The sequence below is a fragment of the Dioscorea cayenensis genome, chromosome 12 (assembly GCF_009730915.1).
Source record: "Dioscorea cayenensis subsp. rotundata cultivar TDr96_F1 chromosome 12, TDr96_F1_v2_PseudoChromosome.rev07_lg8_w22 25.fasta, whole genome shotgun sequence".
Lineage (NCBI taxonomy): Eukaryota > Viridiplantae > Streptophyta > Magnoliopsida > Dioscoreales > Dioscoreaceae > Dioscorea > Dioscorea cayenensis.
The window spans coordinates 2,126,839-2,148,293 of record NC_052482.1 but is presented as its reverse complement, the minus strand read 5'-3'; the positions used below and the strand labels follow the sequence as shown (position 1 = coordinate 2,148,293).

The following is a 21,455-nucleotide window of genomic DNA, read 5'->3' as shown; positions in this document are numbered from 1 at the left end:
TTTGTTGATTTGTTTGAAACTTGGAACTTGGATATTGGAATTTTGCAACTTTTGATTTGATTTGGAATTTGATTTGACTTTTCATGAAAGCTTCGAACTTTTGGGCTTGTGAAACTTTTGTAACTTGTGAACTCTTCAGCTGTAGTCTCGAGGGTTGTCAGCTCGTTTGTTGATTTATTTGAAACTTGAAACTTGGACATTTGAACTTGCATCTTGGATTTGATTTGAAACTTGATTTAATTTTTCATAAGCTTCCGGCGGCTTGTAGAAACTTTGTACACTTATGAACTCCCCAACGCTTTTATCCTGAGGGTTGTTGAGTTCGTTTGTTGATTTGTTTGAAACTTGGGTCTTAGACTTTGAACTTGCATCATGGATTTGATTTGGAACTTGATTTGATTTTTATAAGCTTGACTTTTCATGCTTGTGAAGCTCTTTTGTAACTTATAGAACTCCTCAGCGCTTCAACTACGAGGGTTCTTGAGCCTCGTTTATCTTGGATGTTTTGAGTTTGTCTTGAATTTGATCCGGACTTTAAGTTATAGATTCTTTCGTTGAGGAATCGTAAATATGGTTTGGCTTTTTCATGAACTTCTTTTTATGCTTGTGAAGCTTTTACTAACTTGTGAACTCTTCGACTCTTCATCCTTGAGGGTTGTTGGGTTCATTTGTTGAATTTGCATTCTTTGATTTGATTTGGAACTTGATTTGGAACTTCATTTGACTTTTCATAAGCTTTGGCCTTCAGGCTTGTGAAACATTTGTGCAACTTGTGAACCCTTCAACACTTTAGCTTTGAGGTTGTTGAGTTCATTTGTTGATTCATCATTTTTTTAATGCCTTGATTTTGACTTTTTTTTTTCTTTTTTTTTCTTTTTGTTTTAGAATGCTTCGCTTTTGAAGGTCTTGAAATTTCTTTGTCACTCTAAAGAGAGTCGATGGCCTCAAAAGGGGTCCATGATCTCAGAATTTTTATGGGTTTTTGAAATTTTTCATCACTTCTAAGTGAGTCAATGGCCTCAAAGCAAGAGTCCATGAGCTCAAAGAGAGTTTTAAGGGTTTTTGGAATTTTTCATCACTCGAGAGAGAAGTCGATGGCCTCAAACAGGGGTCCATGAGCTCAAAAAGAGTTTTAAAGGGTTTTGGAATTTTTCATTCTACTCCTAAGAGAGTCGATGGTACTCAAATTTGGGTCCGTGAGCTCGAAAAAGAGTTTAAGGGTTTTTGAAATTTTTACATACCACTCCTAAGAGAGTCGATGGCGCTCAATTGGGTCCTTAAGGTCGAAAGAGGTTTTAAGGGATTTTTGGATTCTTTTTATCACTCGAAGAGTCGATGGCCTCAAAGTGGGTCCATGAGCTCAAGAGAGTTTTCTGAGGTTTCTTTGGGATTTTTCATCGCTCTCCCAAGAGGTCAATAGCCTCAAAATAGGGTCCTGAGAACTCGAAGAGAGTTTTTAAGGGGTTTGGAACTTTTTATAACTCATCCGCTTTCATATAGTTAAGAGGCGATGAAAAGCACTAGGGAGAAGCGATCGGCGTGCGTTAGACATCCATGATAAGCTTAAGGGGTCTTTAAGGGTCTTCAACAGTCCATTTACTTCTGTGACTATCAAGAGCCCGATAGGGAAGCCCTCTTAAGGGGGAAGCGATCGCCATGAATTGGACATCACGGTGATAGCTTAAGGGGGTCTTGTAAAACTACCAAAATACCCCTCATCTTTGCTAAAACCTTCCTTTTTTTATTTTGCATTTAGACCCTCTATCTTTTCACATTTTTCACATTTTATAAAATTTTGCAAATAAACTCTCAAACTTTCATATTTTTATGGCTTTTGCGGTTAAACCCTCAAGCTTTCGTATTTTCACACATTTTTACAATTTTGCACATGTGTCCTCAAAATTTTCCTTTTCTTTCTTCTTTCCTCTTCTTCTATTAACGATGGAATTCACAATGAGTAAAAAATGAATAGCATGCATATACTCTTGTCTATGTCCATGATTTTAGAAACAAAATATCACGAGAGGGATGTGTCTCACACACACTAGCATTATTAATGAAAAGATTTTATTTTATTTTATTTTAGTTTTAATATGGCATGAGCATAGGGGTGTACAACGGAAAATGACATTTTTCTACGGCATTTTGCATGGGATTAACAAACTGCGGGATATATATATGAAGAAATACGTCTTTGTATGAAATTTCATCTACCTCATTAAGATGAAGATTTTTACTGGCATCTTTGCGTGGATCGAACAGAAATCGTAATATCTATATATATATATATATTTGTATGAGATTTTATATGATCATCTACCTTCTTGAAGTGATGAACTTCTCCAAGGATTATGAGCAGTTCTTTGCTTGGCGTGTGTAAAGGGGACATCACGGTTTGTCGGGCATCTCCATGGGATCCTTCTTGCGCCTTCGTTTTCCCGATAGGATTTTCTTGCCAAGTCCTATGCATATTGAGCGACTTCAATGACTTTTCCAATGTCGGCCTCACTTTGATGTGTGTAATGGTGACTTCGCTGTGGATACGAGTGGAGAACCTCACCAAGATCAGCGATGGTTAGTAGATGAAAAGGGGTGCGAAGATGTGGTCGTTGATGTGATGCTCGTCGGCGTCAAAGATGATGCACTATGGGATGGATAGTTTGGATCATCTCCTCCATGTCTCTCAAGGAAGAAGCCTCTCCATCCATGCATGGTAATGCTCATTTTTCTTTTTCTTTCTTTTTAACCCCGGTCCCACCATGGAAGAACATTCTTCTTCATGCCTTTCCATGCTGATTTTTGCAACCATTGAGAAGAAAAATGCCTCCTATGCTCCTTTTTCCCCCATCCCTACATGCCTCTTCTCTCCCTAAAAGATCCGGGCCCACAATATTGTTATTTTAACCAAAAGATGTTTTCAAATATCCCCGATTTTCATTAGCATTATCCGAATATTTATATTTTATTATTGTTTTATTATTTTTATTATAATTTAATTTTTTAACTCAAATTTAAAATTTATATATTTTTTCTTTTAAATCCGAATTATGAGATAGAATCGGACTTTTGATTAATATTAAAACTCCTTTCTCTTTTTAAGCATAGATAAGCTCAAAAATAACCTTTTTATCCCCCTAAGTTTTATTTAGAGATAAAGATTAGGGTTTTTATTCAAATTAAAACTCTGTCTCCTCTATATAAACGGACACAACTATTTATGTGTCACCGTAGTTAAAATGGACTTAACACAATATTTGGTTCTTGGTTGGAGCGTGTCCTACGCCAGATTTATTGATTTTCTTTAAATTTGGCATTCGGTCAAAAATGCCCTAAAGTAATTTGAATTAGCATTTCATGTTTCTGCACACCTCAAATGATGTCAATATTTTATTTTTATTTTTTTAAATTTGAGTGAATTGCATGTTTGATAGGGTTATTTACTAGAAATTCATCAATTTTATTTTATTTATAAATTAATATGATAAACTAATAATAAAACATTGGAAATAAGATATTCATTTGAAGTATTTTTTTTTATAGTATATAGAATTTAGAAATACCATATATTTTGAAATAATGTTTGAAATTCTGTTTTTAATTTGCTAGCATAAGTTTATATGGGATATAGAGAGAGGCTACGTATTCTAAGAATGTTCGTAGATTTTAAATTTACAAACGTTTGCCGTCTAATTCAAATTTAACGGATTTGATTTGTGATATATAGATCATGATCGTGACAATAGTTAACCCATTTAAACCGATTTCTACTAGCATTACATAACCAAGTTATAAAAAAAAACCCGAACACACATGCACTACCTATTTATCTTAGTATTTCTCTTCTCTTGTCACTGTAGGCAATTGTCGATGTTTTATGATCGTCCACAGTTGATGTATTCTAATATTAATATATATATATATGTTACTGTTTTTTTATGTCAAGGCAAAAGAAAAACATTATTAAGCTCTAAAACATAAAAAGAATACAAGGTATACAACCCAATCAAACACCAAAACATGCCATGGAGATGCTATTCATATTAAATTTTGCATTATTTATTTATTTATTTTTATTTTGGGAGCTCACAATGTGTGCATATGCATTTAAACATCCTCCTTCTCATGCTCAATTAGAGCATTTAAAATACTAAATGATGTTATATATATATATATATAAATTTAAATTCAAAATCACTGGCTTAAATAATTACAATTTTTACTATTTAGACCACCTTTTAAAAATTTAATTAACATCTGATAGTTCCAGAGGGGTAAGTGAGTAAGGTGAACACTCAATCTCACAAGAAATTAAAACACACACATGCAAGAGAATGAAGACACACAAGTTGGTTACCCAGTTCGGCACAACTTTACCTACATCTGAGGGGCCAAGCCCGGAGAATCAATCTACTAAAAGAGGTGATAGAATAAAGAGTACAACACTCACTTACTCACTCAAGACAAAGAATACCCTCCTAAGATTGCCCGATGCCCACTCTCCTCAACCCTTACCAAAGGGTCTATCTCTTGTGGCTCATCCTAAATCTTTAAGCAAGATATTTTATATAAACGCACCTATGTCCATTAGATCCTTCCTCTTTTAGAATTCTCCTCGGCTTCTTAACTTGGACACCTTCCAAAGTTAGATGTTGTAACACCCAGTTGCAACACTAAACACCTTACTGAATATGATGCGACACCTTCAACCCTCCCGGTTCCTTCAGTCCGTTTCATAGCAACTGAATCATCTCGAGCTCCTCCTGCCTGCAAACGCTTCTTTCCTTACATCACTTTAGCAAGTCCCCTCTCCTTAGGGACGCGCCTACCAAGGCACACACAACCATCTCACCAAAAATGGTCACCGAAGATCTCCCGATCTTCTTTCCAAACTTGGTCCAAGTTTGGTCTTCCCATGTGATCTTTGTTTGAATCATGAAAATATTGTTACTAAACTTGATTTCATCTCATCCAAATTTAGCCTTCAATATCTTCAGGCATGATCTCCAATCATCCATGCTTGGATCTTCAAATCTTCAATCAAATCTTAAGTAATCTTCAGTCAATCCTCCATATATGATTTGTCTCCTTGATAGCTTCATCCATAATTAGCCTTCTTACTATCTTTTACTCCATGATGATCTTCACTCAAAGAATAATACCTCTCTCTTTAAAATAGATTTTTCATTAAAAGAGTTTTATCATAGATATAATTTATCATCCCGGATCTTACCAAGAATAGATAAAATCATACATAAGATGAAACTTACCTTTTTTTATGAGATCCCTTTACCTTAATCTTCCTTCCAAAAATAGTTCTTTTCCAAATGATCCATTAGAGGTATTTCTCTAATTATACTCTACATCATGATCTTCCAAGCCTTAGCCACATCATTATCCTAGTCACTTCTCTTTTTTGCCAAGTCATCATAGCCACGTCATCTTCTATTGCCATGTCACCCATAAACTTGTCATATAATGCTAACTCAAATTTTCAGACCTAACAATATCAATATCTTTGTTACAATAATATTAGGTATTTAAATAAATCATGTACAACTATGAAAAAAATTAGATATATGCCATTAAAAAAAAGCTCTTTTTTATATGGACTTAATGAATATTGATATCAAAATTTATATGTGAATTGTGTATGTAAGGATGTATATATCTGATATGAGTTTTTCATAATTAAATAATGCATCCAAAAATAAAAGAAAGGATTTTGAAAAAAAAAAAAATCCTCAAACAAAATGCAGAAAAATGATATTGGAAAATTCAACTATATATAATGTAGTTTTCACAATTTTGGTAAAATTTTCAGGTTTGGTACATGATGCTTAAGTGTCATGGAGATGTTTTAATATTAATTATACATTTTTTTATTAATTTTGTTTATTTTGGGAACTAACAAGTCTGCATATACATTTAAACTTTCGTGATTTGAAAAATTAAGAATAAACAGAACAAGAGTAGTTGATTTTTGAAAATTTTGAATTAACCCATCATTAAATCAAATATTGTATGTAGGATGTATTTTATATGTGATAAGGACGCAAATGTACTTGCTAATTGCGTAATAATAGTGTGCTAAAATAGAGTGTCAGTTCACAGGGAAGAAAGTGAGTACTACTCTAGCTAAACCCGAAAAATAGCCTAAATGATTGAATGTTATGTCTGTGAAAAAACATAAGCAAGAATATGAGAATACGGGAAATAATATGATAAAAGTCAAGGAAGAAAGCGATGTTTGGGCATAGTATTCCTCTAGGACTACTAAGTACATGACAAAGGTTATCTAAATATGCAATCCTACTTGAACCAAAAGATTTTTAGAAATATACTAACCTCGATTTCTCAGGCAAAGAGTAACTGAATAGGTGCAAAGTTGATGCAGATATTCACACAATCACATTAACACTCTATGAAACCTTATTGTGGGCTAATGACAATATCCTAAGTAAATAATTTTTTCCTTAAAAAAAGACTATCCCTAATCGAATACAGAGTAGAAATGCTATTTCTGCTAAAATCCACTCCACATGATTGCAAGGAGCACAGAGTTTATCACTAACCCACTTAGAAGGATTGCAGGAGTGGAAGTCTCCGAAGTACCTTAACTAGAGGTGTACCCGCTATCCTCTTGAATTGTGGCAAGTCTATGCTATGTGGGAATTTTTTCTCGTCACGTAGCAATACATAGTATGATAATTAGAGCTTTCGCCTCGCTAGAAACCAAGCATTCAATTACACAATTAGACTCAAATAGATAAGATTGCAATTAAGAAAACAATCAAAGCATTAAAGATCCAACAATTAATGTCAAAATATAAACCCTAGAGTTCAACTTTGCCTAAACATCTACAAGTTAGCCCTCTATTAATGGAGGGTGAGCATTCAAGATATAAATAATAGAAGGAAACATGAAGGACAAGAAAACCCCTTTTTCAATTGCGTCGATGAAGAATTGCCAAAGAACCCCTAGATGAGCTTCCACACAAGCCACGAAAGTGAACTTGATGTCTATGATACTCAATCCTCTTGAATGTCGAGCCAAATCCCCCTTGAAATTGCTACTTAGGTGGTGGAGATTCGTCTCTTATCTTTCCTAACTTCTCCTCTAAGAATCGCCCAAAAGAAAAGAAGAGAATGCCCTAAAATTCTCATTAGGCCTATTTATACCCAACTTCTTACAAGCTGCTTACGGGTGTAAGGACGTGGCCATAAGGGAGTTGGAGAGCCGCTAGCCTTACGGGACCACTTACGACAGTAAGTCATGTCCGTAAGGTCTCTTGTTTGTGTTACGTTCTAGCTTACGGTCGTAAGCGCTGGACCGTAAACTTCACTGTGTTGATTCTTGCTACTGCCCTTACGGGTGTATGCTGTGGTCATAAATTTCTCTGGATGGTCCTTACGGGCGTAAGCTATGCCTGTAAGGTCCTCTGCCTTGGCTCTGAGTCCCCCTTTATGGGCATAAGCATGCCCGCAAGGTCTTTTGGAATTGACTTAAGGTCGTAAGGTTGGCCGTAAGGTGCCCGTAAGCCACCCAGTTTTGTGTTATCCTTAATATTCAAATGTTGCCGAGAGAGTTCAAATTTCATCGTTTGAGGTTTGAAACGCTTCTTTTGGCTCTCTCTCGTCTTGGAGTGCTACACTAAGCCCGTTAAAGTGAAACACACTAGATTTAGCATCGAATTTGACAATATGATTCTCATACATGCTGGATGAGTGTATGAATTGGTATAAAATACATGCATATTGTACACTTATCAATAGGGAATTAGTATGCTATATTACCTTGGATTGTTTACAATGGATTTAATTGTCCAAATTTTTTTTGACATAGCATGAATATTTTAAATAATGAAAAATGCTTTGTAATTGTGAACAATAAAGTAGTGTTTGGTTGGGGTTAATATTAAATTATCTCGTTTGGTTGCTTAGGGTGGAAACATTATATTCACTGAATTTAATAACTTAGGCAACATTATCGGCAATATAGTTACCAACTCAATGGATAGTAATGTAAAATTCTCAAGCGGAATATAAAGTTTCTTCCCAGTATACCATTTCAATCCAATAAAATTGCAAAAATATCAACTTTTTTACAAATTCAAAAATATAAAAATTTTGTATTTTTCTCTCCACATATGTTTTATATGAAAATATATTTATCAAAATTTTGGTTAGAGATATGAAAAACATTTGAGATAATTTTTTTTTTCAAATATTAAGTTGGAGGAAAAACTTTATATTTACTTAAAATAATTAAGTTTGACAAATAGTTAATATCAATAAAAATTAAGTATTTTAAAATTGATAAAAAATAATAGCACATATTTATTATTAAAAATTTTTAATATTTACATCAAAAATCTTATGAATTTGATATATTTGACATTTCATAGATAAGGGTGTTTTACTAAAAAGACAATTAACAATATAAGATTCATAGTTAACCAACCATCAAAATGTTACAATCCAATCACATTATTATATTGTCAACCAAACATAATGAACATTTTCTGTCACTATAACTTGGGAATCACAATCTTAGAAATCTTATTTGGGATAGTAATGCAAAATTTTGTGAACCAAACGATCCTTGAAAATATTTTATAAAGTTTGTAAAAAATTGTTTGAAAACTCTCCATGAACATCTCCCGAGATCAATATTTACGATTTTCTTTTGATGTGGAGTTAATCACTCAACATATTGTGCTCTCACTTCAAGTGAGTTGAGCTTCGAACCCACTTCCTCAGTAGGATACAAAGATTTTACGTAGAAGACTTGGTCCCAATAGATTAAGAGATCATTGACTAATATAATAAAAGTAATTAATAATGCAATATTTTCAAAACAATTTATTTATAAATATATTTATTGTCAACCATAATATAATATGAATTTTGTTACAATGAACCTCTATGTATTTTTTTTCAATGAAGTTTTTGAAAAAATTAGTCTTTTTAATAGATGTATATAAGTAAATATATTTTTTTGAAATTGTAAACATAAATTGTCAAATTATTGTATTTTATATGATTTTTTTTTTAAAGTTTTATTTCAAACTTGAAAAAATGAAAAAATGCAATTTATTTTTTTTCTCAAAGTATGTAAGTAACTTATCATCTTCTTTTCTAGCTCTAGACATAAGAAATGGCCTTTGACAATTTAAAGATGAAAACAATATAGATCCCATGAGTGCATCATCTAATTTGTGGGCAACACGATGTAATAAAGGCCATCTTGAATAATCTCTTGCAGCCAGAAAAATATGGAATGATCTTCTAAAGCCATTACTTATTGTGTATACGTCTCCTCTAGTCTGTCACATTTGTCGAAATATATATATATATATATATAATATTAGATGTGATTGGAGTTAGGATTTAATAGCTTGTTTTAGGAAGTCATCTTGCTAGTTGACTTATTTATTTGTAAGATTGAATGCAGAGATTTTTTAGTTATTTAAAAAAGAGTTGAAAGTATGATGTTTAGAAAAGAAGAAAAATAAATGATTATAAACTAAAAAAATATTAAAGATCACTTGAAAGAGATTAATTAATATAAAAAGAGTAATCTCCTAGTGAGAATGTAGAGATTGCAAATTAACTAGGGGAAGTGAAATTTATGAATTAAACATTTAGCATTAAAACTCATGAGTCAAAGTTAGAAGAATTTTTGTTTTCATAAATTAGATTCAAATTACTTTTGACTAAGATCCAAAATGGAATTGAAAGAAGAAAGATATTACCATATCCAAGGCAAGGGTGCGGAACATGAAGCAAAGAAAATAAAATTGTCATTTTCTTCTACTTTCTTTTTTTTTTAAAAAAAAATTGAATATAACCACCTCTTTCATAAAACTACTACCGCGGTAAGCAAATGTTAGTTCTATTAATTTTATGTAAGGGTTGACACCTTTCTAAAAATGTGGTTAAGGATTTGGGTTGTAAAACAAAAAGAATAAAACAAGAAATATTAAAAAAAAAAAAGAATAAATATAGATGCAACCATTTTAATGCCTAAAAGCGGTTAAGAGATAAATTTTTTAATACTAAAATAACAAAAAGGAGATGGCTCTTTGGGGTAGAGAATAGACCAAGGCTGCTTAAACAAAATTTGATCAAACTTGATCAATTGTGTCAATGATTGGTAAGGTTGGTAGGCTTATCACTACACCAAAGTAGGGCTTCTGCGGCGTTTATTTAGCGGCGCTTTTAAAAAACCCCGCAACTATTTTTACTTTAGGGCGTATTCTTTTTGGGTTTTACATAATTTTCGCTTAGAAAAAGATTTAAATTAGCGGCGTTTATTTTAAAAAGCGCCGGTATTATAGAGACGTTTATTGAAATACACGCAGCTAAATATTTGGGGAAATTAGGATGAATCAGCCTGCCGAAAATTTTCCTAGTATATTTGCAGAAGATTCTTTATTTGGGAGGTACGTGTTTTTGTTTTATCCTGATTCTTAGCTGAATCTTAAAACATTCACTTATTTATTTATTTATATTTTTTTCACTACCATGCAGGTTTCCCTACTTATTGCCTTGCCTTATTATTTCAATCTTTGCTGCTTGTGTGACAATAACCTGCATTTGGCTACCGGTTAGTTTTCAATGCTACTTTTATATATACTTTCTTCTTCTACCACATTTATCATATCCCCTATCACTAGAATGTAAATAAACTGACATAATACGAATACGACAGGACTTTTATGATTAAATCACACTGGGTAGATTGTACTATGACCATAAATAAATGTATACATACATCTGTATGTCCTTATCTGCATGCATACATGTATGTATACACTATACAGAGATAATATATTATGACATTCCCTTATTTCATGACCAATAATTATGGTTTCTGGTGACCAACAGTGGGTATGACATTGGCATGGTCCTTGTGTTTCAAACTGTGATCACATTTGTACAAGCGATGACCTGGCGACATTTCATGTCTTCTATGTAGTCTGCTTATGTTGTTAGATGGCCACATGTAGCTGCATTTTTGTACTACTATTAAACATGCCAGCTAGTCCCCATTGCTGTGGTGCAAGGCAGTTTCATTTTTGGATTGTCTATTTAGGTTTTGTTTTTATTTTATGTTCCATATTTCTCATCTAGTTTCTTATGTTCAATTAATGCTGATCATTACTGACAACAATGTTGTGAATTTTTTTAAATGATTTTTAGTGTTTTTCTTTCTTTTTGGGAGGATAACACCTTCATTATAGATGCCTTGTTAAGATTTCTATTACTTTATCATCTTGGGAGAAACTATTGTTCGTTAGGTTTCTCCTCAAATTTCTTTATATAGCATCATGATATCACAAGGTATAGGTATAATTAATTAAGGTCATAGGAATATATATACACGCAAGTAACTAATGATATAATAATGTAGATTTAGGAAACATAATGATTAAATGCCTCTGACATTGGCATCACCAAGTAAAGAAATTAACATGTTGCTTGGCAAGTAACTTTCAACTTATAATAGTTTTAAATTAAATTAAACGGGGGTTAGCAAAAGTAAGATAAGATTGATGTTCCACATGTTAAATTTCAATAAGTTTCTTCAATTCCTTTGGACTTTCTTTACTGAAGAGATGTCATTGGTCTTTGTTTCCTTATCTTTGGTTCCACCCAAATTATTAGTGATGATTGATATCACCATTCTAAGAAACTTGAATTGTCAATTTTGCACCTCCTTAAAGTTTGACTCTAAAACTATAATATAAACATCTTTGCTTATTCTCGACTTGCATGCCAGCTCTGGTTTGCCCCCTACTCTCATAAGTTTCCAAAGTCTTCCTGACAACTCGGATGAAAACATATAAACCCTCAAAACTAGGTGAAAGTTTCCCTTTGCCAAAATTTCTTTAAATTTTATATTGGCCACTTCAACATTATTTCCAGGACTTCTTAGCTTTCTCCTTTAAATATAACTGCATTTTTGCTAAATGTATACTACACTTATGCAATGTTGGGCCAGTTTAATTTAGTAAACTATAACTAGTAGTGATAGTTCATACTACCTCCACCCAAGTAGTTCTGTTAATTGATGCTTGCAATGGAGACATACTTCCCCTGTTTTCTATTCTTCAACATATGCCATCTTACTGTTCTTTTGTGGTTGTGTATTTTCTATTTGTACAGGAGGAGAATTTTAAACCATTGAAGGCTGAGGTAGATCATTACTTTTTGCTGCAATTATTGGTCTGGTTTAAACAATCCTTTAGGTGATGCCAGTGCTTCTGTTATTGTAATGCTTACTATTTTATATTACTAATCTTTATGTTCTTTTCTACGTGCTTCTATGCCTCTGATTTCATGGAATTTATGTCTATTATTGCTATGGCATAATTTTCTACCTGAATCCTTGCTAACAGATTCTAACAAAGTATAAGAGATTTAATATACAAAACACAACATTCTGTTCCTTTATATTACTGTTGTGTTATTGGTATAGATTCAATGTTGTTGCCAACCTGATTTCACCAAACTAAACGTGGCTGTGCTGAGTATTGGCAAAATGTTATATGTTATGTTCTGGCACTCCTTTTTCTCTTTTTAGCTTTGGTTGTATAAGTGATTTATTGAGACTTGTCACCATAACAAATGATCCTTGTTGTTGTATTAACCTCTGCTTTGCAGATGGATTTATTGACATCACATGGTCTTTAGAAAATTGGCAGAAGCTGGGAAGCACTTGTTAATGTTTGATGATGAATTTGTGGTGCAGGAGAGAATCTGGATTAACCTCTTAACTGTGGCCTTTGTTTTCATGTTGCCTGAATGATCAATTTTAATAGATGCTTGATTAATGATCTCGTTCTTTTAAAGGAAAAGCATCTCAGTTGTTGATCAGCCCTTTTTGACAGATGTTAATCTAAATTACAAAATATATATAGGTTAGATTTTGGGTTGTGAGGCTCATAAGAACTTATTATGATCACTAAACAATGATATAAATAAGTACAACATCCTTTATTTATTTATCTTGTCAACTTTTGTTGCATAAATTAGCTAACAAGGATGATGAAAACTGGCAATTAGACAACAAGCTCTATACACTCTGAATGATAAGTCAAAACAAAGCATTCTGTTTCTTTATTTCATATCTGCAGATTTTTGTTCTGCAGATTCCAGTTCTGCAGTTTTCAGTTCTGCAGATTTCTGTTTCTTTAATTCACATGGGATTTGATTGTAATACTTTTCATTGAGATCATAATATGAGTATAAAATAACATCTCTATACAATCACATCCAAAAAGACAGTTACCATAAATTATAGTCCTGGTTTCTCTGCAGATGAAGTTGTTAAATATGTTTCCATTAATGTCTATATTGAACAGATGGATCTAAATTGACATCTCTGGACTTTAGTGCAGTTAGCAGTGTGTGCATTATTGCAAATCAATGGCTAGTTTTATTATTTTTAGTTGTGTATCATATCAGATTGTGAACTTCCATTAATTTCATGTTTGAAGATTCAATGGCTACCAATAATTTAGAGTTTGGAAAGGTTTTATTCTTTAATACCAATTAAACTCAAGTGAAGAAATGTAGTGCTTCTGAAATATAATTGAAAGAGAAGAAAATAGTACCACAACTAGTTAAGTTCTCATGTTGAATTCACTGGACCTAATTGTATTTAATTAGAATGTGAAAAGCTTGATTGTACTGAAAAATTGTATATGAATGCATAAACAATATAATATGACATCACTTGCATTTTAGGGAACTTAAGTACAAAATATATACTTGGATAACATGACAAATAAATTCAAGAGAACAAAAGTGATGTTCAGAAATTCATTACTTCTGATGAATTAAAACAGATATGCATTTTCGGAAAAGAGAAAAGGATTTCAGATTCTTTAATACAAAGTAAACTATAATCAAATGAAATACTTCTCAGATATAATTGAAAGAGAAGACAATAATACCACAAGGTCCACAACTAGTTAAGTGCTGATGTTGAATTCACTAGACTTAATTGTACTGAATACTTAATTAGTATGTGAAAAGCTTGATTATTCTGAAAAATTAATGCTGTAAAGTTTTATGGTTATGGAATATTAAATAACCATTAACTATTAAATGTACAGAGAAGTATGTGGCACCAAATTGCAAGGCCACTTTATCATAAGAAAGTTTCAGAACCTGTTACTTGTTGAGAGTGGATACTACCAAAAATAAACCATTTTGCATTGATTATGCACATTGTCTGTCCACTGATTACCAATTGATATGCAATATTATTATTCATTGTGTTTCTATTGGATAATGTGCAATACTAACTAAACCATTCGCATTTGGATTTGTGAATGCAATGCAAATTTACTATGTATAATCTTCCATGTATAATCTTCCAAATACAAGTAGGTCTTGTGAATTTTGTAACATGTCTTTGTTTATATGATGCAAATAAGAGAAAATATGCCGAAATTAAAATTGAACAAAATGAAAATGGTCGTGTCAGAACCTGCTCCAACTAATGCTCCAAATAATGGTAGTGGGTGTGACGATAGTGTGGGTGCTAGAATGAGCAACACCAACAACTGCAATTCAGCAGCCCCTATTGGTTCTACTAGATCCGCTCCATCACTTCATGTTACTCCTCATTGCTCGATCACATTATCTTCAGCTGATTCAAATCACAATGAACAAGTGCCAAACCAAAATAATAGTACCAGATTAGAGAACGTGCCCGCAGTTAGTGAAGCAGAAAATTTAAATGCAGGTTTGTTTCATATCTTGAAACTTAATTATAATTTATTATATTTGTGTTAATATTCTTATGTTATACTAATATGTAGTTGATAGAAATGGACAACAAAAGAAAAGAGGCCAAACTACTTTGAAAGACTTGTGGTCATTACCACCAGAAGAGAGGATTGTGGTGAGTGCAAATCATTTGGGACAACCAATTGGGCCAGAAGCGCAACTACTGGCTGGATTTCTCGGCATGCTTGCTCGAACCGGTCAACAAATCGGCATCCATTATGAGAGTCGGCATAAAGTGCCAAAAACATTGAAGGATGAATTGTTCAAATTTATTGAGGTAAACCCACATAATTGAATTGTTCAAATGTTATTTCTATAAATATAAAAACATCAAGTTACATTGATAAACAAAAATTGTTTATAATGTCTTCAACTAGTTACGATTTGCACTTGAGATTTCAAAAGAGTATGTGCTCAAGTCACTGGGGAAGAAATGGAGAGATTACAAGCATGATTTGAAAGAGCGTCATTTCAAACGAGAAGATGGTATGCAAGTGAACAAAGATAAACATCCAAATGCAACCATTAGATGACAATGGGAACAATTAGTCGATTATTGGTATTCAAATAAAGGAGAGGTATGAATATGTATTTTACTTATTTTACTAAAATTGTAATATCTTTCTTATTTCTAAGTTACTATACATGTCATTATGTAGGATTCAGAAAGACTTGGGGTTGCTAGCAGAAAACAACAAAAATATACTCATACCTCTGGATCAAAGAGCTTTGCTAGAAAGGAAAAGGAAATGGTAGGCAAATATATATTAAGAATTAAATCGTAGGTGTGAATTAAAAATGTTGTTGTTTTACTTTCGTTTGTATTTTAATGATGTCTTCAAGTTTATCTCTTGATGTTTGTGATTCAAACAATTTTTTTTTGGTTTAAACACTTGTAGGAGGTTCACAATGGAAGAAAAGTAGGACGGCTCGAATTTTTTAAAGCAACTCACACCAAAAAAGATGGTTCTCACATGAATGTGAAAACTGAACAAATTATGGTAATAATTATGTCTTAAGTATTCCTTATTTTGTAATTTGGTGCACAATATAAGACTACTTTAAAATAAATTTTTTCAATATATACAGGTTAAAGTAAATGAGAAGTTAGCTGAATGTGAAACAGTAGATGAGGATATGCTGATTGTTGAAACGGAAATTCGACACAAGTTATTGGAAAAAGAACGATGTGGGCGAGTAAGAGGGCTTGGATTGGGTCCAACACTCAAAACTTATTATGGGGGTACGACTAGCAGAACTTCTCACGCCTCAGCGCCCAATCAAGTGAGTTTGTTGAGCGGTTTAATCCAAATGGAACAACAAATGCAACAATTGAAAGAGGAGCGAGAGCAAGAACGTGACTAGCGTGAGGAAGAACGTGCACAAGAATGTACTCGATATAATGCTCTTCTTGGGTTTTTACAAACTCGATTTCCTGGAGTTACTATCCCTGGAGTTGACCCAGCTAGCTCAACTTCTCAGTCACAGGTACGTATTTCGAAAGTGGCAATGTTTCTATGTTTGTATCTATTTGTTAAAATTTTAAAAACATCGTGGAATCTTTTCTTATAATTTTTTTTTTAATTGCAGAACCAGCCTTCTGGAGATGTGTAGTGGCATTCATCAAGTGTTGATGGATTTTTATTTATCTTTGTTTTCCTTTGTATTATTTGGAGGCCGGAAGACAAGAATCACAAACCTAATTATGTACTAATTAATATCGATCTCTTTTGTAACTTCTAATTGGTTTGAAATTTTTAAATATCCACTATTGTGTTTTGGTGCGTAGATAACAATGTGACTATTCTTATCTTGAATGCTGATTACAGGTCTTTGTAGTACCATTGTTTTTGTGAAAATGCGCATAAATAAAAATGCAGAAATGAAGAAACTGTATTCAAAAAAAATTTAGCGGCGTTTCTACTATAAACGCCGGGAAACACATTATTTTACTGGCGTTTATTCAAGAAAACGCCGTTATATAGTGGCGTTTTATATATAAACGCCAGTAAAAAGCTTTAACATCATTTAGAAGATGGAAACATTACTGGCGTTTATCCTTAAAACGCCGGTAATATCGTGCCATTTCTGAAATAAACAGCTCCAAATAGCGGCGTTTACATAAATGAACGCCCCTATATTAGTGGCGTTTGTGGCGTTTAAATAAAATGCCAGTATATTAGTAGCGTTTATTTACTTAAACGCCGCTAATTTACTTTTCTAAAATTTACAGACCACACTTTTGCACGGCGTTCATACTTATGATTGCCGCTATATTAGCGGCGTTTAGTTTGATAAACGCCACTATTTTGATGCGCATATATGTATACGTTCCTTACAAATTTGCCGGCGTTTTGTATAAAACGCCGCTAATATTACGGCGTTTATTTAATTAAACGCCGCGAAAATAACGACATTGTCTTTGGCGGCACTACTCGCGGCATTTATTATAAACGCCGGCCATGAAATTAGCGGCGTTTAAAAACGCCGCGAAAAGCCGATAAAAATGCCGCTGAAAGCCCCATATGGTGTAGTGTATCCAGTTATCCCAAGCTGAAAGGAAAACCATAAAAAATAAACTAATTTTGATGATGAGTGGGGCAAATTAAAATAATTATTAAAAATATAATTATTCTGCTCTAACTAAATGTTTTAACAAATAATTCAAACGGAAATCTCTCCAATATCCCTTATATGTCCTGATTGGTCCATTAATATAACTGAACTTCAACCTAAAAGGTGATGTATGTAGCACATCTTAATATACAACTAAATACTTTGATAATATGATTACACCAAAATAAGTGTCCATCCAATTACCAAGTTGGTGGTAATGTGTAATGTTTCTTTTTTCCAATTATACCCCAACTCATTTAATCTAATTCCTTATTATACTCATTATCAAAACCCTAGCTTTTATTTTCCTCATTATTTTTGATATTATAATTTATTTATTTATTTATCAAAATACTTTAAATTAAGTTTTTCAAAATTTTTATATGTAGGGGTATTTTAGTAAATACAAAGGTATTTTCAAAAATTGTGAAAAATATAATTTTTGATATTATATTTTAATTATGCATTTATCTAAATACTTTAATCTAAAATTTTCATAATTTTATATGTAGGGGTATTTTGGTAAATACAAAGGTATTTTTAAAAATTGTGCAAATTTTTTTTGATATTATATTTTAATTATGCATTCATCTAAATACTTTAATCTAAAATTTTCATAATTTTATATGTAGGGGTATTTTGATAAATACAAAATTATTTTAAAAAATTGTGCAAAGAATAATTTTTGATATTATAATTTAATTATTTTTTACGTATATACTTTAAATTATTTTTTTTAAAAATTTATATGTAGGGGTATTTTGGTAAATACAAAATTATTTTAAAAAATTGTGCAAAAAAATAAATTTTGATATCATAATTTAATTAATTATTTATCTAAATACTTAAATTAAAATTTTCAAAATTTTATATGTAGTGGTATTTTGGTAAATTTGTGATATTACTTAGGTGATTACTATGACTAACCAAACATGATAATAAAAGATTACAAATAATATAAATTCTCAACCAAACATGGTAATCTCACATTAGCACAATATTCTTGAATATATAACATTCCAGACCTTATTACCACCGCAATTTCATTACCATGGTAATATATTATTAGTGTGAACCAAACGACCGCTTATAATTAAAGAGTGAAGGGCAAAAAAAATAAAAAGTTTACCAGCACAATCACCACGTGGAAAACCAACACCTAATAGTCAACCAGAATTCTTCCCATATTAACATACAAAAGTTGCAATTTCCTCATACTATTTGACCTTCAAAACTAGGCAACAAACCAGTGGCGAAAGCAGAACTAAAATTAAGGGGATGCTGAATTTAAATTTTAAATTTTTTTAAAATATTAAATAATTCTATTAATTCAAACTTGAGATTATAATAATTAATATCTTAAAAATATAAAATATATATCCATCTAAAAAATTTGGTTTATATGTAAATCCGCTATCATATCTACATAATTTGCTATTAACTCAACTAGTTAAACACTAAATTAACAAATACTGCAATTAAAAAACAATTTTAAACAAATTCATATATAAGTTAATTATTACATATAACAATTATTTAACAAATAATATAATGAATAATTAAAATTTTCATAACAATTAATCACAAATATATAACATTTTTCACAATAATTTTCATAATGAAACAAATATTTAACAAATATCTAACAATCATTCAACAAATAATCACATAAAAATTTTAAAAAAATTAAATTAGATATAAAACAAATGGAAAAAAACGATAAATCCCGATAATGAAAATAAAACATAAACTTGGAGAAAATTGATCAAAGAGAAAAAAAAACTCAACAATCCATGAGATCTACAATGTTTTTCTATTTTAGAGATTTTACGATAGCAATTGCATTTTTTAGGATTTTATTTTTATTTTTTATTTTTATATTAATATCCTAAATATTGATAATTATGTATTGATACGTTTAATATATATATATATATATATAAGGTTTAATAACAAAAATATTAGAGGATTTATATTTGGCTAGCCATATTATTTATTATCACTCAACATCAAATTTATTTAATATAGTAATTTTATTATTTTTATGTAATTTATTTTAAAGAATATGAGGTAAAATTTATAAATAAAAATAAAAATAGCATTTTTCATATGAATTATGATGATTAATAGTTTAATTATATATATAATATAATTATGAATATATATATATATAGGGCCAAGGAGGTGCTCAATTTTTTTTAGGGAAACATGTAAAAAAGTCAAAAGTCACAATTTTTTTAATAAAAAGTTCAAGTTACATGAAATAAACAAAATTATATAATCCGCAAATGTACCAAAATAAATATTATAAGATAATATACTATTTAGGGAAGACAACTTTAGCTTTTTCTAACAACAGGAGATAGATGTTCACCATTCATAAATGTCTCCATATATGCATCAAAGCAAAATTTTGTGTTACAATATAAATATAATAAATTAAATAAAACCATACACAATCTTAACTAATACTTCTTTTTTTTTTTCTATCAAAAGTAACAATGACAACAGTGAATATGGTTCCTTCCAAATAAGACTACAGTTGCAATTCTACCGTAAATTTACTCACACCACTGATTAACTATTATGAAAAAGTGGATAAACCACGTTAATTAAAAAGAGGAGAAAAAGTATATCAGACTCCCACAACACAGTTGTGGAAGAGCACAAAAATCACAAAACACAAACAATAACAACTAACCACAAGAAGTGGTAGTACAGGGGACACAAACAAAACAAAGCAACAACAAGAAACAACAAAGAGAAACGGCACACATCAGCCGCCGACACACTCAGAACCGCCCAGCTACTCGCCCATGTGGTGGACCCGGGTCCCCTGGATAGGATCACCCATGCCTCCCTCCACCCTCGGACCTAAGAAATCAAGACTCGTGAGTGATGGAATCCTCCGACTTGACTCGGAGCCCTCCCCTCGAAGAGAGCCATGTCAAAAAGCATATGAGCAATTTTAATAATGAGGCAGGCTGCAGAATGCGATTAGCATTAAAAATGCAATCATTTCTAGTCAACCAAATATTCCACACAATGGCTTTCACCACGACGTCCCCCAAAACCCTAGAATCAGGTCGCACTAATGATCTCCAATTACCCCACGCCGAGGTAATGGACAGTGGAGGATCCGGAAGCTGAAGCAGATGTACAAAGTAGCCCCAAACCTGTCTAGCAAGAGAACACTGAAAGAATAGATGGTCCACCGTCTCTAAATCCACATGGCAGAGAACACAGGTTGCAGTAGGTAACTGGTTACAGCTTCTTTTGGCTAGGTTCTCGAGAGAGAGGATTTTATTTTTCCATGCAAGCCAGTTGAAGATATTGACTTTTTTTGGGGCACGAGTTACGCCCGAAGAAACCCGCCACCGGACAACGTACTCCACCATCATTGAGGAAGTTGTAAAAAGATTTGACCGAGAAAGAGCCATTTCCTGTCAGATTCCACCATTTTTTATCCCCCAAGCTCCCCGAGGGCCCCCGCAGCCGGACACGGAGATCAGCAAGAACCGAGTGCGCAGAAAATGGCGTCTCCTCAACAAGAGAGAGCAGCTCCCCCACCGTGCCATTAGGAGTCTGCGACCTTCTAAACTCGTCTGGCCTGACTAACTATTATTCAAATGATCAATTATTTATTTTTATTTATTTTAAATAAATAAATCCCATTTTATTAAAAAAAATGGATTGCAACAATAGCACAAAAACTAAAAACAAGACAGTCCACTAAGCATGGGAATTGAAAAATAATAGCTACAAAAAAACACTAACAGACAAAAAAAAAAAATTAACGCAAATTAGCACACAAGATAAAAGAGAAAAAAAAAAACACTCCCAGTAATCAAATAGATATTTATAGAATATTTAAAATAAAATATTGAATTTAATTAGTTAACTTTAACTATTTTATTTATTATAATTATTTATTATTTTAATTATTATTTATTATTTTAATTATTATTTATTATTTTAATATTTTTTAATTAAATATTATCTGCAGGTTAACCAAAACCAGGAGGAGCTCATCA

General features: G+C 31.9%; 1 long non-coding RNA gene across 1 annotated transcript; it reads left to right on the top strand.

The window, feature by feature from the left end:
- Positions 1 to 15,338: 15,338 nt before the first annotated feature.
- LOC120273469 lies at positions 15,339 to 15,749 on the top strand. Its single transcript, XR_005540544.1, has 3 exons — positions 15,339 to 15,383; positions 15,465 to 15,557; positions 15,705 to 15,749. It is a non-coding gene; the product is annotated as an uncharacterized LOC120273469 (long non-coding RNA).
- The last annotated feature ends 5,706 nt before the right edge of the window (positions 15,750 to 21,455 follow it).